Source organism: Styela clava, chromosome 2 (genome assembly GCF_964204865.1).
Source record: "Styela clava chromosome 2, kaStyClav1.hap1.2, whole genome shotgun sequence".
NCBI classification, from domain to species: Eukaryota; Metazoa; Chordata; class Ascidiacea; order Stolidobranchia; family Styelidae; genus Styela; species Styela clava.
The window spans coordinates 11,679,094-11,692,732 of record NC_135251.1 but is presented as its reverse complement, the minus strand read 5'-3'; positions in this window follow the sequence as shown (position 1 = coordinate 11,692,732).

Below are 13,639 nucleotides of genomic sequence, written 5' to 3'. Positions count from 1 at the left end.
ATTATTCAATCGTGGAAAGAGTCTAATGAGTTTAAAAGAACCGGTTTAGCATAGCTTGCGCATTTACACTTTACATTTGTTTGGTACGACACGAGACATAAATTCTGACTGAAAACTTTCCTAAAATACGAAATCAGTGTAACTAATACGTAACGTATACGTTATATATATAGCATAAATGGTTGTTAGATGAATGTATTATTACCGTATATTGCTATTTCGTAGATTGTCTCTGACTTGTAAGTCACCCGTTCACCCTTCGGCTTCAACGCCCACGTGAATGAAGATGCGTTAAAAATCGCTATATGTTTTTATTCGTAAATTTCCACAACACACAGAATACAAATCTTGAAACATTTATCCAGACTAGCTTAGAATGGTTTACATCGTCTCTTATCAATCTTATTAAAATACTGTAAACGTGAGCTCGTGATTCACGTTATAAACAGAAACTCCTATTATCTCAATAAGGGTAATTATGTACATCGTACGGATGGGAACTTAGATGTAATTATTTCAATCAGTGCCAAAGGTCTTGAGAATATAAATTTTAATTTGATAATGAATGGATGGAACATGTTGTGGGTCATAAAACTGGCGTAATTTGATTCCTACGAAAGTCTTTGTTCGAATTTTGGGAAAAATTAACTTTGTTTTCATATTATTAACATGAAATGGGGTACATTTGGGGGTTAGTTGCTATATTATCCCCCCATCTTACTAACTGGAAGTTTAAAGATTTGGCACCCTCTAATAAATTGAAAATATATAGAAAAATACAATACATATGCTATAAATGGTGACAAAACCGACTTGAATTAACCTTCTGAAACGGACCAGATCAACGGACAATAATCAGGACAGGCAACAATTTGACGTAATCAACCAAAAAGCTGACCAAGCGGAAACAGCTCTAAACAATTGCTGAGAAAACCGTCTCTACAAAACGTGCAAAAATCAAATTCGACCAACTTACGAACGTCGGGGAGATTCAAATTGCCTGGAACAACGATTGAAGTAGCAAATTGCTGACAAGCCGAAATAATCAAAAACATTATGAAAAGACAATAATCTCAATTGAAAACAGTTGAACTATGGTAACGGACTCTGGAAACGTTAAAATCATGAATATGGACTGTATTGAACATCGATCGAAATGAACTCTTTTAGAACATGATATATGTTCGAGGTGAAAAACCTAATCAAAAAACGAACTGTTGAAAACAATGAACTATATACATCAGTGGTTCTTAAACTTTTTCGAGCGCGACCCAAATCTGAGTTTTATGAATACTCGCGACCCAATCCTAAAAAACGCAAAATGTGTTTTTAATGTTAGTACAGTTTGACTCAAATACAGACAACTATTTATTAGAAACAGTCCATTGACTCAGTGAGATTGATGAAACTAAAATTTCCTTTTTCATTATATCTTCAATACACAGCTCTATTTTACTTAACGCAATACGCAAGTTGTCACGAGTATCGAAGCGATTGCCAGCTTAGTTTTGATAACCGTCAGTGCCAAATATCCTCGCTCGCACAAGTGCTTTGTCGCGAATTGTAGCAGAAAAGGCGTCCGCTGTTCGTCGCAAACACGACATCCTAGCTGGCCTTCGGTATCTCTCGCAATATACAACTTTTTACTCGTCACATGTGCACGCACTGCTTCGTTCGCGGTAAATGGTGCCTCGAGATGAAGTCACATTTTCTCTAGATATTGAATAATCTAATGTCGAGAAGCGAGCTTTTTTAATGCGTCGTCTATTACAATTTTCATTACCAAAAAGACACCCATTTTTGGACGACATTCCATGCGGTCAACACAACGACAAGCGACGTGCATGGTTACCGATACCATAAAAATAATACACGTGACTGGCATATCAGAATTGTGATGTAACAATGAGCTCAAGACAGTTCTTTTCGATTAAATGGCATTCCTAGCATTCCTTTTCGATTAAATGGATTTCGTTAGAATTAAAATGCTTTCTAAAAGTAGATTCGAGCGAGTCATACTTTTAATTATTTACAAAGCCGTCATATAGAACGGTGATATAATAAGCTCGCTAAACAAAAATTGTATCCAAAAGCGTTATTTTTTCAAAAAAGCCCTGAGATGGCATAAACTTAAAAATGCGTTTTATTTCTTCCCGACATGGGACAAGCATATATTGACCAACTAGGTCTACAAAATCGTAACAATGCGATAAAGCGAGTATAAGTATTTTAACTTAGCGAAATACATTGAATTGAAAACATGATTTAACCGTTCAAAACCAAAATTTTTAAAATAAAAATACGCCATCCTTCTGTAATTCTACTTTACAACCTTTACCCTTTTCTATAAATTCTTCTTTACTTCGATGTCTCGTCTCATTGTAGATCATATACATGTAAATATTTTTTTGACTTATATCATTAATTTTAGCATTGTGTATTGTATTTTTCGATATATTTCCACTTTATTAGAGGGTGCCAAATCTTTAAACTTCCAGTTAGTAAGATGGGGAGATAATATAGAAACTAACCCCCAAATGTACCCCATTTCATGTTTAAATCATAAAAACAAAAAGTTAATTTCTCCCAAAATTCGAACAAAGACTTTCGTAGGAATTAAATTACACCAGTTTTAAGAACATAACATGTTCCACCCAGTCATTATCAAGTTAAAATTTATATTCTCAAGACCGTTGGCACTGATTGAAATAATTATATCTAAGTTCCCATCCGTACGATGTACATAATTACCCTTGTTGAGATAATAGGAATTTCTGTTTATAACGTGAATCACGAGCTCACGTTTACAGCATTAAATTGGATTTATGATCAACGTATAAATAAGACTCCGATATCTTTCGATAGAGGGAAGCCGATGTAAATCATTCTAAGCTAGTGTGGATAAATGTTTTAAGATTTATTCTGTGTGTTGTGGAAATTTACGAATAAAAACATATAGAGATTTTTGACGCATCTTCATTAACGTGGGCATTGAAGCTGAAGAGTGAACGGGCGACTGGCAGTTCTGAGACGGTCTACGAATTAGCAATATACGGTAACATTACATTCATTTACCAATCATATATGCTATATACGTACCAATATTAACATAAGAAGTCACGATATAATTGTCGAAACTCTATGATATGATTTCCAAGATAAACGAAACTCTTATAAATGCATTAAAACCTCCAACACTCACGTTTTATTTCAGCGCTTTGTTAGTCGGTGCCGGTACATCCAAATTACCAAAAGAACAGGATACATTGCATGTGAATCTCCATTTGAGGTCCACGCAGACACACATCAACTGGTTGACTTGAGTGATGTTCTAAAATATCGACAAGGTAAATTCGTCAACTACAACATGCACGAACACGTAACATAAGCAAACTCCGGGGTACCACGAAACGCGTGGACTTGGGTGGTAGGGTTGCCAGATATTCAGAACAGACAGAGCATCAACAATAACTCATCAGGCTAAGACAGCGGTTTGCCCGTGGTCCTCAAAGAAAGCCACATACTAGCTGGAGGGAGCCACATTGCTATGCGCAAAATTGATTTTAATGTGATTTTGTTTGCATACTTTTTCCTTCATAAAATATTCCCCGTTCCCCTATTCTCATTACCTGGTAAGCTCATTTTCAGTCACAGGGTATTTTCACTTTCTTGTACATGAATTGTTTGATCATAGTGTGATTTCATATCTACTAATCATCCGTTATTCAATGTACGAGTTAGGCATTGCCGAAAACGCTATGCGGTGATTTACTTCCATTAATGTTAATCTGGGTATTTCTTGTTAATTAATAGTTACCGTATATTTCATTTTTCGAAAAAAAGCGTTAAAACGATTTGTCCGCTCATAAGATGCTGAATTCTGTTCTGTTCCTAAAATGTTGTTCTTACAATAGATGCTAAAAGATTACAAAGAGTAGAAATTGTACTGATAAAACATCACTCTTCGGCTCGCATAGATATAATATATAGTTCAGTGGTCGGCAACCACCGGGCCGCGGCCCATTGCCGGTCCGCGGAAAGGTTACTACCGAAAGGGTGCAGATCGCAGAAGGGTGACACAAAAATGGACAAGGCCAAATACCACCTCTACAATCTAACAACCACAGACCCTACAACTGCAAAACATCACCCAATAGCAAAGTAGACAAACACAACGCATGTGAGCAGCATGTCTGACTTTACAAATAATTTTCACGTCAATAACTTCTTTGCACGATGAGATGGTCTTGTCAACGACGAAATAGGCTGAACGTAAGCAACATGTTACGTGTATCACTATCGACCATGTTTCCGATTGGGAACAGTTAATGGGCAGCAAACAAATGCAGATCTTGATTAAATAGCATCACTTTTGTTTTCGAATATATTTTCGAATACGCCAAATAAATTTTTGTAACTCGTAATATTTATTACATATGCTTATAACTGTACCTAAGTTCGTTTGTATAGAAGTGATCCGCCAAAATTTTTGTCAAGCTTTACCGCCACTCAAAGAAGATTGCTGACCACTGCTATATGAATTATAATTCACTGGCTCTAACATTAACGATGTTGTGAAAAATAACAAACTGACTAAAGCAAAACGATGTTTTTTCATCGTGTTCTGACTACGTTCTTTTAATAACCTTCTATTTCATTTATCATAATATTATAGTTTTAATTACATTGTATAGGTATTAAAATGTGCAGTATATTATGTTGCGCATGTATGCACACAGACGCAACTGATATTTCCTCCTAAAACACCCACATTGGTACTGCTTATTGCATTGGCATCATTTACAAAAAGTCTTTGTATGAGGTGTGGTACGCAACAAGTCAGTATAGTTGATGGTAGTTGTAAATTATATTTGCTAAACATTCAAGAGCTATGTATCACGAAAGTTTGCAGCACTTGAGAATGTCCCAGTATTGTAAGATTTTGTGATAAAACTGTAGATTAAAAATTACCTTTTTTTTCTTAAAAACTTATTATCTTACGGAAATAAAATATATTTGGTTGCCGACGGTCACAAAGCAAGAAAAATACCGATGAGAGGGCTGTATATGAAAAAAAAAATCAACAAGGCATTGTTCGTCGGTCATTGAAATTTGAATTTTTGTGTAAATCTTGAAACAGTGAAACGTGGCTAAACATCTTAATTTTTTATTCCAGCACAGATATTGTTATATATAAGGTATTGATAATTTTCATGAAACTGAACATTATTACTTCAACAATTTTGTAATATTAGTATTGAAACAGGGCACTAAAAACATTCTTGATTCTTAGGTATTATGTCAAAAGTTGCCAATTCAATGTATATTTGATTGTCTGAAATAGTGAAGCACTCTTTACATTAACAACAATTCTCATATGATTCCCTTTTATAAGCCTATTAATTCAAAAGTTTTTTGTCCTAACGATTCATTTCAGTGACGTTCTTGGGTATCATTAAATCGACTATATACTTCTAATTTCGTAAATGAGTACGTTTCATTTCTTAAACTAAGGCATTTCATTATTTATGATGAAATATACATGCCTCTATAATATTAGACTTGTTGCAGATCTATAACAAAGGAAAGAGTGGGTAGTGTTTGTAAACTTAGCAAGTAGCCAAATATATTCATCGAGTGTTTGGTATACAAGGACGCTGATCCCACCATCTAAATATTTCGCAAACAAAAATTTACAAAATCGCGTTGTTTGTCAAGAAAATACAACACAAAATCTGATTCATTTATCATGTCATTACTGTAGGAATGTGAATTGCATAAAAAACAGTTTCAGTATTTCGATTGGTGCTTGCATAACGGTTTCGAACAGCATACATATATTTGTTGTCAAAAGCCATGGCCATTTTCATATTTCAAAATTGCTACAGTTGTAAACGTCCCATTTTTGTGAGATTTTGTGATGGATTGATGTTGATTAAAATTTACCTTTTTATCTTAAGAACTTATTACCTTATAGAAAATAATGGATGTAATTGATGATAGTCACAAAGCAGGAAAAATAGCAATGTCTAAAAGAGATGTAGATGATTAAAATCATGTTTAAAATCGCAATTCTATTAAAAATCACTTTAATCATGAATATTTTAGAATATTTTTTTATTTTAGAGAGGTAACCAGGCTTTGATCGTCGGTCATTGAAATATTTGGGTTTTTTGTGTAAAGCTTGAAACAGTGAAAATTGATAAAAACACACTTACATGCCCAATATGTGAAGTGAATCACTTTTTTCATTAACAGTAATACTCCTATGATTCCCTTTTATGCGCTTACAAATTCATGCCACCATTATCTCGGCAATCGAAAGTTATAGAGAACTTATACGGAGTCGTGTATAAGCCGTAACAATAGTTTTTATTATCCCGAACTCCGATGGTGCTCTACAGATAAACGATATGGTACATTACCTTACCGAGGACGAGGATTACCTTAAGTTACTTACCTTAAGGATTACCTTAAGTGCTTCAACTCTGTATTTTCGATTTCAAAAATGCGTAAGTTTCATTTCTTAGACCTATACGCACTATATTACATTCCGAAAAACCTCAATAGCATCATGTGCACTCATTGCATTTTATAATTTATGATGAACTATATACATCCATACATCTATAACATTGGACTCGTTTCAGATCTATAACGAAGGAAAGAGTGGGAAGTGTTTGTGAACTCAGCAAGCAGTCAAATATGTTCATTGAGTGTTTGGTATACAATGACGCTGATCCCACCATCATAATATTCATCAAACAATCATTGACTAAATTGCGTTCATTGTCATGGAAATACAAAACAAAATCTGATTCATTTTTTTTTGTCTATAGATTGCTTCAATTCATTACTGTAGGAATGTGAATTGCATAAAAACAGTTTCAATATTCTGACTGGTGCATGCACAACTGTTTCGAACAGCATATATATATTTGTTGTCAAAAGCCATGGCCATTTTCATATTGTACGAAAATGACCGCCAAAATAGTACTCAATATATAATTGAAAAATCTAAGATTCTAATTTGTTTATCTAAAGTCTATTTGGCATTAAGGCAGAATGTAACTGATTATGCAATAAAATTAAATATGATCTTGATTAATATAAACTATTTTTTTACGAAGAACAAACAGCGTAAATATGATTTGCAGTATATGTAGAAGGTAATATGTGGTTTTTATTGATTTGGATTTCATTGTTCAATCTGACTCAGTGGACTTCATTTTGCTTCTCAAAACATATACAAACCTTCTTTTTTGAACAAATATCACGTAAGTTGTTCGCGACTCTTTGAACATAATTTATATGGCGTCACATACCGCATGTTTGTTTTTTCTTTAATTTCAGTTTTTGAATCATTATTATTCCTATTGTTTAGGAACATCAGATTTTCGAAATTATAGATTGGAACTATTTACCGAAAAAAAATCATATAATGCCGCCAAGACTGTATGTGAAGGAAGAAATGCATGGCTTGTTGAGATAAAAGATGAAGAAACCCAAACTGCAGTGAGCAGGCTTACTGAGTGAGTGGAACTCATTATTTATTCAACATAAACCGCGCAGAGAGAGATGATAATAAATCACGCGGTATTGTTATTCGTATATTCCCGTATAAAAAGGACCTCAGGGGATAGCAAAAGTTGCACAGAATTTCAATGGCACAGACAGTCCCCGAACCCGTATTAGAACTATAATAAGGAAAATCGGAATAAAATGATGGCCTATCCCTAACCTGGTACTCAGACGTGAACACCTAAATTGCAAGTTTATAAAAGGTCAATATAACCCCCTTCTTGTATGAAAGAAACTTATTTAACTTATATTGCTGATAATATGTTTATAAGATAAAATGTGCAAGCTACACAATGAACAGAATGATAAGTGAGACAACGTAAGTTAATAGACACTGAATTGTAAGACAGTTTTCGACGACTGTGGTTAATAAATATATATATATATATATATATATTTACGCAGACTTTAGACCCGGTATTCATGTTATTGCCAGAGATGCAATGTGATAAAATTGTGATTTAAACATTCATTTAAATTGAAATTGCATTATAAATTGCAAAAATTGGGTTAGTTGGACAATATTGTGTTGAAAATAATAAACATTGCCCTAAGTGTTTGTATTTTGTTTTCTTTTTTATTAGGTATAATATGGATTGGTTTGCACCATGACAGCGGTTGGAGATGGAACAACATTAATGAATTACACTATACTAACTGGTTTGCTCGTCCATACTTTTTTACATTACCTATTTTGCATTTTGGAAACAAATATAAAGTATGTAACACTTAAGTTTAATATTATTTTTGTAGTTGAATCATATTATAACATTGGAGTTTATTAGTCATACTGAACTCTCTTCGATGGAGTTATTTTATTCCATGTTCTAATTTATTTGCTAGCGAGCATGCTCAAAGGTTTGTAAACTATATTTTACAGTTCTCGAGATACCGATGGATGATCGAGCTGCAATTTATTTTCGACAATGTTTAACAGAAAAAACCTCATGAAAAACATATAGATAATTTTAGATCACCAATAACATAAATAAAAATATAAAACAATTAGGGAAAATATGAAATGACTTTTAGTATGGGTTAGGTGCGCCCGCCCCGCAAGTGAGGAGTAGACAATTATTTGAGGGAGCGTGGAGCTGACTAAAAATACTAATATTTGTTTTAATTTCCCCTCCTCATTTTGGTAATTTAGTAAATTTCTTTATTGTTTTATGGACCTTTCCCGACATCAAAACATCCGTATTCTCAACCAATCACAAGCGAGCAGATGTAAACAAACATTCTCCGCTGAAAAGTCGCTCAGACAACTTTGGACGCGTTCCGGCACAGGTTGCTGGCGGTTTAGGCAGATCTTTGTCCCTTTTTGTTTTCTTCACAGGGCTGCGAGAATTAGAACGCTGTAATACTGTATGGTTACTTGCTGCAAATCACGTTCACGAAATCTATGTATCTATACTAAAAGGCTGTACCCGTTGCAGGCATCTTACAGGTACCGGTACCTTACCGTACAGGTCAAGCAACTGATATTTCGAACCAAAAAATAGTAGACAGTCATGTTGATGCAATCAAGAGTACCGGTACCGGTATGTCAGTACGGAAGAATACGCCTTCGATACGATGTTGCATTTTTATCAAACAGAATCTATCTACTAGTAAATTATTTTGGTAGACTAACTACGGTATGTGTAAACGCTGCACATATGGTATTTGCCGGTCTGACACGGTACCCCTGCCGTTTAAATGAAATAAGATTTGTGGTATTTTCGAAGTCACATATTGACCGATAAGAAGCAATGAGGTGGATAAAGGAATGCAACAGGCCTCACAGTCTATTCAATCTAGAATAAATCACCAGAAATACCTTCGTCTTCGTCTTGGCGCGGCGGTGTGGCTCAACGGGCTAAGCGTTAGGAATACGCTCGCCACCGCACCTCTAATCACTCTGCGTGGGTTTGCAGGTTCGAATCCCATGCAGGGATGGTTATGTGCGAGAGGATTGCTCGGGCTGGTCGGTTACGGCTTCCTCCACCACCAAGTCCATGCTTCCGAAAACAAACAATACAGTAAAAAACCAATCCCATACCCGACTTGGAATGGTAACCGGACGAGAGGCCGTGGTTCGCCATATGGATAAGCCGTCTTATCGGCTTTCCTCTCCCCCGGGATAAATATGTAAATCCTATCCTACCAAGGTAGGCCAACATAAATACTGTTTTCGATACCTATGTCTATATTCAATATGTTAATTCTTATATGAAATAAATTCTTATACAAGCAATGCGTTCCATCATGCATTTTTATGGAGGCGATGGACCAACTCATGAATACCCTGACCCCATATCAGATTCTCATCGCCCAACAAAAAAGCACCATCAAATTGTGAGGTAGGGATTACTTATATCATAATTTAACTTTGAATCATAATTTAACAGGATCTGTCACCAGATACTTCATTTGATACAGAGAGAGACATGCGAATCTGACGAAATTTAGAAAGGATTGTCAGGGAACCAACCAGATCTGCCCCCAGACTCTTTAGTTGAAACTACCTCAAGTGCTGATGATGAAAATGACAGCGCTTTGTCCGATAACAGAAAAATTTAAGCGAGCATCATCATCATTTTATTTCTGTTCTCTGGCATAAAACAACACAAAAAAATAATAAAGGGGCACGAAAGAATTAACAAGATTCAGAATCGGGCAACACTTTTAACGTAATTCAAAATGTGGTGTCATATTTGCTAACTGTAAAAATGATGAATAGAGAAGGAAAATTAATATTAAAGACTTGGGACTTCATGTAGAATCTTTTACAATCCATTGGTGATAAAATGATGTTACTTTATGGAGGATGCTTCGCATGCATGCCATGTCCGGTGGGACCCTGGTGATTGCAATATCATTTTTTGTGCGGACTGCAAAGTCACACTAAGCTGCTCTTGATACCAGAAGTTGACCCTGCACGTGGTAGTAATTGTGGTGTGTGATAAATATCCTTATTTTGTTAGGTTGTTTTGCATTTATCACTGTCATATAAATTACAAATTTTTCATAATCACCTGATAACTTTAGAATCGAACCAAGTGGTGGTTGTTTGCCCATCTGACTATGGGCTCTGACTATATAAAAATGAGGTAAGGCTCAGTGAGCGCAATTCTTCCATATTATCAGAAGATGAGACCAGACAACTTCAATAAAATAACTCAGCAGTAAAATCATTGTGATACATTATGTCTGTAAATGGAATTGTGAAATGAATTTAATTCTATTATTTTGACGTTCCATTGCTTTCATGGTTTTTGTTTGTTGTGCCTAAAAGCATATATCTGGTGCGTATTTTTATCCTATACAACACAGTATCTGGAAAACTGTATGATTTGTAGTAATTTTCTTGGATTTTCTTGCTTGTTCCTTAATCAAATATTTTTTATAATCTGTTATATTCTATTTCTACACTGAATGAATAAACTATATTGTAAAACCTATCTTTCAATAGTATATTTGCACCCATCTAACTGAGCTAATAAATCTGTGTTTCTATGATAGGACATAAACTTAAGTGCCTTCACCGTGCCTAGGCCTAGCATGTACAAATTGCATCAGAAACTTGATGAATATCCAGCAACACCACTATTTGAAGATGATGTGGTGGCAGAGACTCCTGAACTTACTATAGCACTTGGCCTTGAAATCTAGCGTTGAACCAAGATTGACGACTGAACCACGGTGAATGTATCTGAAAAAAATATTCATCTGTTCATAGTCTAATTACAGATTGCTGTAGTTTGTGCAACGTTTCCAAGAATGTATTTAAAAGACTTTTTAAACTGCCCCTGCATTTCATTTGTTTCTATACTAAACCCACCAATTCAGTCCTAACTTGGACGCTATCTATTAGTCTATGCATGGGATACGGTACCGGTAGTCACGCAGGTCTCCCAGTCCTCTGACATTCTGACAATATTACCTTTCAATGAAAAGTTTTGTATCTTTCTCAAGCTGGTGGAAAGAAAAGTTCTTGGAGAACCAAGTCATAGAAAAGTCATCTCTGAGTGATTCCATTTTTGTATGTTAAATAAGCTTTTGGAACTAAGTTAGGTACGGTAACGGCAATGTGAAGTCGGAATAACGTTAATAATAGATCACTTGACAATATGTTATAACGTTAGAAGCACGAAAATGCCGCGATCACCAGTAAAATGCCATTCGAAGGCCTTTAAAACGAGCAACGTACGGTACCACTCTATCGCCTACAAAAGCATGAATATTTGCAATGTTTGTCTGAGCGACCAAAATCAAAACAATAAAGGTCAAAGGTCGGTTTTTTGGTTGAACAGATATGATTGGAACTCTGGCTCGATCTAACTTTGTGGGCTTAGTACCGACTACAGACGACAAAACTGTTGGATCTAATTTGTTCCTTCCATATAGGTATGCTGGGGAAGAGGCTTATACACACTTGGCTCAGCAGAAAATCTTTTATTCCCATCAATTTCATCTGTTAGATAGTCTTGGTTAGTCCAACGATATGGCAACAAGCATCAGAAGTCCGGATGAATATGTAACAATTTTTAAACCATGGTTATCACTAATAACATTATTGGTCTTGTAATTTTATGTAGTATGTAATTGATCATAATACCTCAATAAACCTGTTGAATCTAATCTTTCAGTAGTATATTTGCACCAATCTTACTGAGATAATAAATCTGTGTTTCTATGATACAACATAAACTTAAGTGCCCTCACCGTGCCTAGCATGTACAAATTGCATCAGGGACTTGGTGACTATCCAGCGACATCACTATTTAAAGATGATGTGGTGGCAGAGACTCCTGAACTTACTATAGCCCTTGGCCTTGAAATCTAGCGTTGAACCAAGATTGACGACTGAACCACGATAAATGTATCTGAAAAAAATATTCATCTGTTCATAGTCTAATTACAGATTGCTGTAGTTTGTGCAACGTTTCCAAGAATGTATTTAAAAGACTTTTTAAACTGCCCCTGCATTTCATTTGTTTCTATACTAAACCCACCAATTCAGTCCTAACTTGGACGCTATCTATTAGTCTATGCATGGGATACGGTACCGGTAGTCACGCAGGTCTCCCAGTCCTCTGACATTCTGACAATATTACCTTTCAATGAAAAGTTTTGTATCTTTCTCAAGCTGGTGGAAAGAAAAGTTCTTGGAGAACCAAGTCATAGAAAAGTCATCTCTGAGTGATTCCATTTTTGTATGTTAAATAAGCATTTGGAACTAAGTTAGGTACGGTAACGGCAATGTGAAGTCGGAATAACGTTATTAATAGATCACTTGACAATATGTTATAACGTTAGAAGCACGAAAATGCCGCGATCACCAGTAAAATGCCATTCGAAGGCCTTTAAAACGAGCAACGTACGGTACCACTCTATCGCCTACAAAAGCATGAATATTTGCAATGTTTGTCTGAGCGACCAATATCAAAACAATAAAGGTCAAAGGTCGGGGAAAGGTCCATAGCAGGGGTTTCCAAACCGCGGTCCGCGGGGCAATCACGATCCGCGTAACGATTATATATGGCCCGCTGAACTTAAGTGAAATAGTTTAACGGTTAAACTTTAATCGTAAATGAATACTAATACGTTTAACACTTTATGTGTTTACCTTTTTGCGTTTAATTAAGATACCGGCAATTGTTATGTCATTATCACAGTTTGAGCATGTTTATATTCAATTATACCAGTATCTTATGTATACGTATAGCACAAACCCCCCAATAGTTTTACCCCAATTTTAGATAAAAGTTAATGTTTCTAAAAATTCAAACAAAGACTTTTGTAGAAATCAAGCTTTAGCTTTTGGGAACATGTTTCGTTCTGTCATTACCAAATTAAAATCTATTTTTTCAAGATATTTAAGCGCTGATTAAAATATGTAAGTTCCCATCCACACAACGTACATAGTTACCCGTATTAATATAATAAGAGTTTCTGTTTATAACGTAAATCATGAGTTCACGTTGCCAGTACCTAATTAGATGTATGATCAAAGTATAAATACAACTCGATATCTTTCAATGTTGAGCTAGTCTTAGTCTAATAAGGTTCAAGA